Source organism: Acanthisitta chloris, unplaced genomic scaffold (assembly GCF_000695815.1).
Source record: "Acanthisitta chloris isolate BGI_N310 unplaced genomic scaffold, ASM69581v1 scaffold20140, whole genome shotgun sequence".
Classification (NCBI taxonomy): Eukaryota; Metazoa; Chordata; class Aves; order Passeriformes; family Acanthisittidae; genus Acanthisitta; species Acanthisitta chloris.
The window spans coordinates 18,736-25,894 of NW_008651338.1; the positions used below are offsets into that span (position 1 = coordinate 18,736).

The 7,159-nt window shown below is 45.6% G+C and overlaps 1 protein-coding gene across 1 annotated transcript in view; it reads right to left on the reverse strand.

Annotated features, from left to right (window-relative positions):
• LOC103800537 (netrin-4-like) overlaps nt 1-7,159 on the reverse strand; it is a gene marked incomplete at both ends in the record, with an annotated part of 34,710 nt that overhangs the window by 18,729 nt on the left and 8,822 nt on the right. The gene's annotated exons all lie outside the window — the stretch shown is intronic.

A 7,159-nucleotide genomic window follows, 5' to 3' on the forward strand; every position in this document is an offset into this window, starting at 1 on the left:
CATTAACATTTCCTCCCTCAGAATGGGTGTATTTTTTAACAAATAAATCTCAGATTTCCAAATATTTGGTTCCTATCAGTCCCAGGCTGCTTCCTAGTGGAAAAGTGATTAGGTGTGGCAATTAGTGACAGCAAGCTGATAGTGGAGAAAATCAAGATAAGAAAGAAAGAAAAGTGGGGGGCTTCCAAAGTTTAAACAAATACTTATCAGTCAGTCTTTATTTTAACTTTGGTCTGATTGAATAGGTAAATATTGGCTCAAGCTGAAAATTGAGAGCACTAGATAAAAATAACCAGTTTTTTTGAAAAGGTTTATTTTAAAATTGTTGGTCTAGCTACCTACAGTGAGAAGTCAGAAACAGCATACACTTCATATGACTACTATTGGCATAAAATGACACATTTATGACACATGTATTAGTTACCGGTATATTCAACTTAGTGATACTTTCTGAATATCTAAACAGCTCTTCCCTGAACTGAAGGCTTGATGAACTACAGTATTGATAAGCAACATTCAATTGAATCTCTTGAGTGTTTGAGGGTGTGATGCAGCCTAATGACTTGATGCACCACTCCCCAGAAGCAACCTGAAACCTCCTCAAGCCACCCTGCTGATACCCACTCATGCCACCTGAAATGCTGACCAGCCTCCTACAGACAGCAAGGAGGTGTGGGGCAGTGAAAGGCAACCACCCTTTCTTGCCTGGTGAGAGGCAGGGTATGAACCTGCTGGTGCTGCTGACAGGAATCACAGCCTCCTATCCTTAAATCCACTCGTCCCAAAGGATGCAGCTGATACATTTCAAATGATGAAGGCCTCCCTTTTATTTGACCAAGATACACAGATCCTGGAAATAACAACCACAGTGCTGCCAGCTGGCCAGCCTGCGGGCTTTGCCTGCTGGCTGCTGCCTCTGTCAGCCCCACCACTGCTGGCAGTGCTCCTGGCCAGGACTTGGCTTTTCTCCAGACCTGCCAGAATCCAGCCAGAGGAAGCTTTGTCCCAGCCTAGAAGATTTAGACCTTGTTTTGGAGCTGAATGGCAGCAGCGTGCTCCTGCATGTCCCATCAGACTGCCAAGCACAGTGGCAACCAGTGTGCCGGTGACAGCAGGGCTCAGGTGTGCAGGTGCTGGTTGTCACATACTGGCAAACATGTCCTGGCTGCAGTTCTGCACTGCTATCCTGAAAACACTCCCTCCCAATGGTATTCAAGCATCTTCTGCCAGAAAGACGTAGATAAGGCAGAAGGTTAACCAAGAGAGGAGGTCAGAGGACAAGGCTGGTGAGCAGCACGCCCCTTGTGCAGAAGTGTTGAGTCTGATGAGGGGTATTAATAAACAGTAACACACTTCAAAAGGGGTTTTGTTTCCCCTTTCTTTCAGGAATATACAGAGTTCTTTCTGGTTTCCTAAAATAAAAATATAAAGCAGATATAAAGAGAAACCCAAGCGAACCCAACTATCAGGTCCTACACCTCTCACCAAAGCTTGTTATTTACTCAAATTTAAATCAACACCATTCTCATCACAAATACTTGTTAGTGGCTCTTTCAGATCTGGAAAGAAAATTCTTTGGGAAACATCCAAATTGGAGACATTGATTTCCTTTTAGCAGAGATGATAGAAAATGTCAGGTCAAGAATTTTCAGTAAAAACTAGCATTTTGGGTTTCTTGCTATTACATAAATTGCATCTCAGAGAATTCTTTGTCCTCATTTAGATGAGAGCAGTAAAGGAAACACAAAAATGGGAACAATTTATGCTAGATGGAGCTGCAGGCTTTCCTCTCATCATTTTCAGTTTTTCTTGTTTATCTAGCCCCGTTTAATGCATGTGATGGATGTTTGTGGTTCTAGCAAAGACAATCACAGTGAGGAAATCAATAACCCTGAGTGCCTCTGCACTCAGAGTGTGGAATTCAGGGGGAGTTATGCTGCTGATTTCAATGGGGCCAGTATTCCTGCTCAGAACCTAAAATGCTACAAACATTTCTTTTTATGGCTACATGAAAGCAGTGATGCTAAACATGAGCCATATCTGTAATTCCCAGGGGCTGCAGGCTCTCAGCTGCTCCCCCCTGGCTGTCCTGGATAGCTCCAGCTGTGCCCAGCAGCCCCAAGTGTAGCCCGAACCACAATGCACTCTGCAGCAGTGCAATGTGATGGGGTGAGCCTCGTCTCAGTGCTGCCTAGACAGAAAACATCCTCATCCCTCTATCCCAGACACCAGTAGCTCTGCTTTAATAAAACACAAACCAGTCATTATAAGATGTAGGACACCATACAAATAGCAATTCTCTGCTCTGACCCAGCAGATTAAGCTGGAGCCCCCAGACGCTGCATAGTAAGGTCAAGGATGTGTTTCCCAGCAGGATTTCCCTGTTCAATCACTAACATTTAATTTATCCCAACCCATTTTAGGACTCAGCACAACAGTGGGGCCACACTGGGGCCCTCAGACAGCTGTTACAGGTTTGTACCCCTGTGCTGCCCAGCATCCCAGCCCCACATACACATGAGTGGTGCCAGATTTCCTGCTTTTACCTCTTCTTGGAACCATGGTTTGTGCAGCAAACCTGGCAGGGTTTTCATAGCTCTGGTTCTGCTGGCAGTCCCCAGCTACCACAGTCAGAAGCCTCCTCAACCAAAGTATTGTTTAGTTTTAACAGTGTAGGGGAAGCATGCAGGAATGATTTGAAAAGAACACTTCGCCAACATGCACGTGCAACTGGCGATGGGGTTTTGCAAGCCCATCATCCCCCTGGTGCCACTGGGTAGGACTTCAGACCCACTGTCCACACAGGACTCTGCTGGGCCAGTGCTCCCCAGCTGCTCTGGGACACTCATGATGATGTGTCTAAGCCACAGCCATCATTTCCTCTTTCCAACAGTTTCCCAAACTCTTCCTGGTTTATCCTGCTAACACCATACAGAATGCAGGCATGCCAGGCTCAACTCCCCAGTGGCTCTGCTACCACAGTTGTGGTCTTGGCTGGTGTGGAGACATGCCATGTCAGATTTTCAATTCCCTCTCACCCCCTGGAGAAGCTGCTGTTTGCAGAACCATCAAGCCCATTACTCTTCCTATCCCAAAAGTGCTGGAAGAACCTGTGCCTGAGGGTCCTGCCAAAGAGTTGCATTGTGATTACACAAGGGAGATAAATAGCTCAATGGGGTATGGAAGAACATCCTTTTCGATAGATGATGCCATTCCTTGTTTTCACAGTGCAAGGCCTCTGCCAGGACAAAACTCTGCCACATGCAGCGGAACACACCCCCTTGATGGTGGAGCAACGGCAGCAGAATCCAGCCATCTGCAGGCAGCAAGCCTCACCAGGAAGCACCCCATGGTGACCAGACCTCCCACTCAAGTCTCTGTATATGAGGCTTACCAATGAAATGTGAACCCCAGCATTACAATGTTAGGTAGACAATGTGACTTAGGTGGTAGACAGAACCACAAACACTAGCAAAGGGTTGGGAAGCCTGGGTCTTTACCTCAGCAACTCTGAAAGGGATGCACTAATTAAAATTTCTTGTTTTGTAAAACAAGTTGGAAGTAATACATTGAAACACACTTGCTGGTGTGGTGGCAGTCTATCTACACAGCCAAATAGGTACCGTACCCTGTGAGAGGAATGCCACTACTAAGCCTCAGGAGGGTTCACCTGATTCTCCTGGTATGATGCCTGGTGGTGGCAGGAGGGAGCCCACTCCACTCCCAGGGGAGCAGGAGCGGATAAGCTGTCCTGCAGTGCCTTGCACATATCATGGAGTAAAAATACTCTGCTTTTCAGCTAGACCACTGCAGCTGTCTGCAGTTTGGGCACATTGCTACACAGACACCCTCTAAATAAATTTCTACAGCGTTTCAATTTCCTTGTGGCTATCATGAGCAACTCTTGCTCTGTTGATTACTTCTAAGTTTTTTGCCTTAGTGGCACAGGAAGCCTGAGCTCCTTGCCATTCCACAGATGCAGTAATGTAGCCCTGTCTATAAATAAAGCAGCAGCCATGACCATGGTGCACTCAAGTAACCACTTGCACCACAATGACCTTGATTTATAAATACATAAAAGTCCCTTTGCAAGAAGTACCCTAGTATGTTTACATGCAAGAGGCAATGAAAGAACATCTTTATATATATCTCCACAGTGGAAAGGAAAATGCTAATGAATGATGCTGACAGCAACAAAATAGGCTCTGAAGTCAAAGTTGCCTGAGGAAGTCAACAAAACCAATGAAAGATTTTCCAGAAGCAAAGGCTTCTCATTGAGTCATGGGCCCATCTCAGACTGCTGCAGTCTCCACCAGACACAGCTGCAAGGGCCCAGACCTTTGTCAAGACGCAAGTGTCCACAGTGATAAAATGGGGCCATTTTGGACATTGAAGAGACATGTGTGATCCACACAGAGCTTTTTCCTCACAGACCTTCAGGAACAGGCACAGTCACAGAGGCTATGGACAGGGACCCACAGATGCTGTGCATGTGCCCGTTCCCTGGGTACCTGCACTTGGCCAAAGGTGCCGTGCTCCAACCTCTAACTGGGAGCCTGGCCTCAGCCAGCAAGGCATCAGGAGATGGTTCAGGAAACTGCATGAAGTGATCTGTGGTTTCTTTCCAAAAGAGACTGATGAACTCTACCCTGTATTGTCTGACCTGGATGCATGAAAAGTACTCTACAGCAATGACCTATCCATATTAGTGATTCACCTAATTGGCTCATGGGCATTTGATAAATTCAGTACTGCTTTATTTGATTTTTGCTAGTAGTTTTATTCCTTTAAATGCATTTTACAGGAACACAAGAAAAAATAATATGAATAAAAACAATGCAAGGTTTGTGGTCTTCTCCATATACAGAGACAGCAAAAGCAATGGGGGAATATGCACCACCTTACAAAAAGACGTGTGATGTCTAGGTAAGTGTTTTAACAAAAAAGTGAAGGTTTGCTTTAGGAGAGTGCAGTGACTCTTGGTATGCAGGCACTAAATAGATGTGGTTAATTGGCCTGTATTATGAGGCTCTGTTGAATCTCCACATCACTGGAAGCGACCTGATTTATTTAGTGCCTGGACAAGGCTCTAAAAATGTAGGCAGTAAATGCAGTGGTGGAGCTCTGCCAGCACATCCAGGACCTTAACCTTTTGCCTCCTGAAAAATTTCCCTAGAGCACAGCAAGCAGCTGAGGTTAGGCACCATCTGCCTGGTGCTGGGTCTTGAGGTGAAGGGGAGCCCTCACCTCCTGCTGCCTGGCTCCAGGATTTCCAGCTGTGTGCCCAGCATCTGCTCACATCTGCTTGTGCACACAGGCCCCAGCTGTTGCCTGCAGCCATGACTCAAGCTGAGATGCTCCATGCTACACTCACTGTATGGTTCACCTCTGCCATCCCCAACCACTGCATGCCTGCACCCTGTCCCCCTGTGCCTCCACCACAGCCAGCCCAGCCTGTCCAATAGCCCAGGCCTTCTCCTGTAGGGACTACCTAAAAGTGGCAACTGCTTTCAGCCTTGACTGGTCTTGTTCAGAGCAGCTTAGCTGGGAAATCTTATGGGGACAATCAAGCTTTCCTGCTCAACAGACATAAAAGTTAAAAGTAGTAAATTCTCTTGCTAAACATTATGGATAGCTCAGAGGAAGCAATAAGGCGGATTTGTAGAAATGCATAATTGAAAAAATAATAATAATGATGCAATATGTGTGTGCCCACTGGGGCTGCCTATAATGTCAACCTGCCACAGTGTCTGCTTTCAGCTTCCACGCAAGAAACTGCATGAGAAGCTGTAAGCTCATCATCACCACTAAAGCCTGATTTGTCAGAGCTGGATGTAAATTTAGCTGCAGAAATCCAATGCCAGTCAGATGCTCGCACTTCAAACAGGGTGACCTCACATCTCTTGCAAACACCCCTGCACAGTCACCTTGCAGTGTCACAGAGGAACCTTGGAGCTGAGACTGTTCTGTGCTTGTTCCCCTGTGCCTTCCCAGGAAGAGTAATTAAGCTTCTCACCCTACAATATACACAGGAAAGACTGAGGTGACACTGTCTTACTGTTCCTGTGAGGATGGCCTGACTTTCAAGGTTTGCTGTGCCATTCAGCAAGATGCACACTTCAGCATCACCTGACTGAGACGAAACAGCAACAGAAATTGGAAAACCTGCCTTGCTACTGCATGAGAAGACCATCAGAGACACTAAGCCTCAGTGAGCAGTGGAGCCTGTTTTTCAGGCCGCAGTGTGAAGTACAACATCCTCAAGCACAGATGACAGAAACCTACTGTGTACCACCACCAGCAGTCCCTGAGCTCCTTGAGATGCTGGACAAATGGCACTCCTGCAGCAACTTTAACAAGGCTGCTTAATATAGTCTGACAAAGGACAGCATTTGGCCCATGCCTACAACCCCGCAGTCTTTTACAGCATGTAAATCAAGGCAAATAATCCCTTGTCTCACCATCCAAAAGTTATGCAATCTTACAAAGACGTCAGAAGGAAAATCCAGCTATTTCAAATAACAGGCCCTTGCAAATTAATTTATACCAAGGCAACTTTTATCTTTTGGGAAACTCAGGGCACTCTTCTGCTGGTCTCAAAAGCGAGAAGTTGTATGGGAAGAGCTCTTACTCACATACAGCAGCTGGACAGTGAGAGGCTGGAAACATACAAGGTAAGAGCCTTGAAATCTCTTGCAATAATCAATCAGATGAGAGCCATCTTCTCAGCTTCTCTTCAACATCCCACTACACAATTTCATTAGATGAAAATGAAACACTACGAGGTCAATTCCTGTCTTCATGCAGATGGCCACAAAAATAATGTTCCTATCAGAAAAATCTCAGTACAGCTCAAAACAGCTCAAAACATTTGGACTTCTCCATCTCCATTTAACAGTGCTTTTCCAATAATTGATAATTGATAATTTATTCCACAGGTCATTTATTTTGCCTAATCATTACTTTCACTCATCAAACAGATAGAAACACTCAGTTTCTTGGCTCACAAAACCCTCCAGATGCATGATATAATCAGTTATGCACTATCAAGGAAAATAATTATTGCTTATCACTGTTTCCAAGGCTGCACTACCCCACAAAGGAAAATGAACCAGCACATTTCAGCTAATGATATGAAGTCCTTTGACTCATCAGCAGG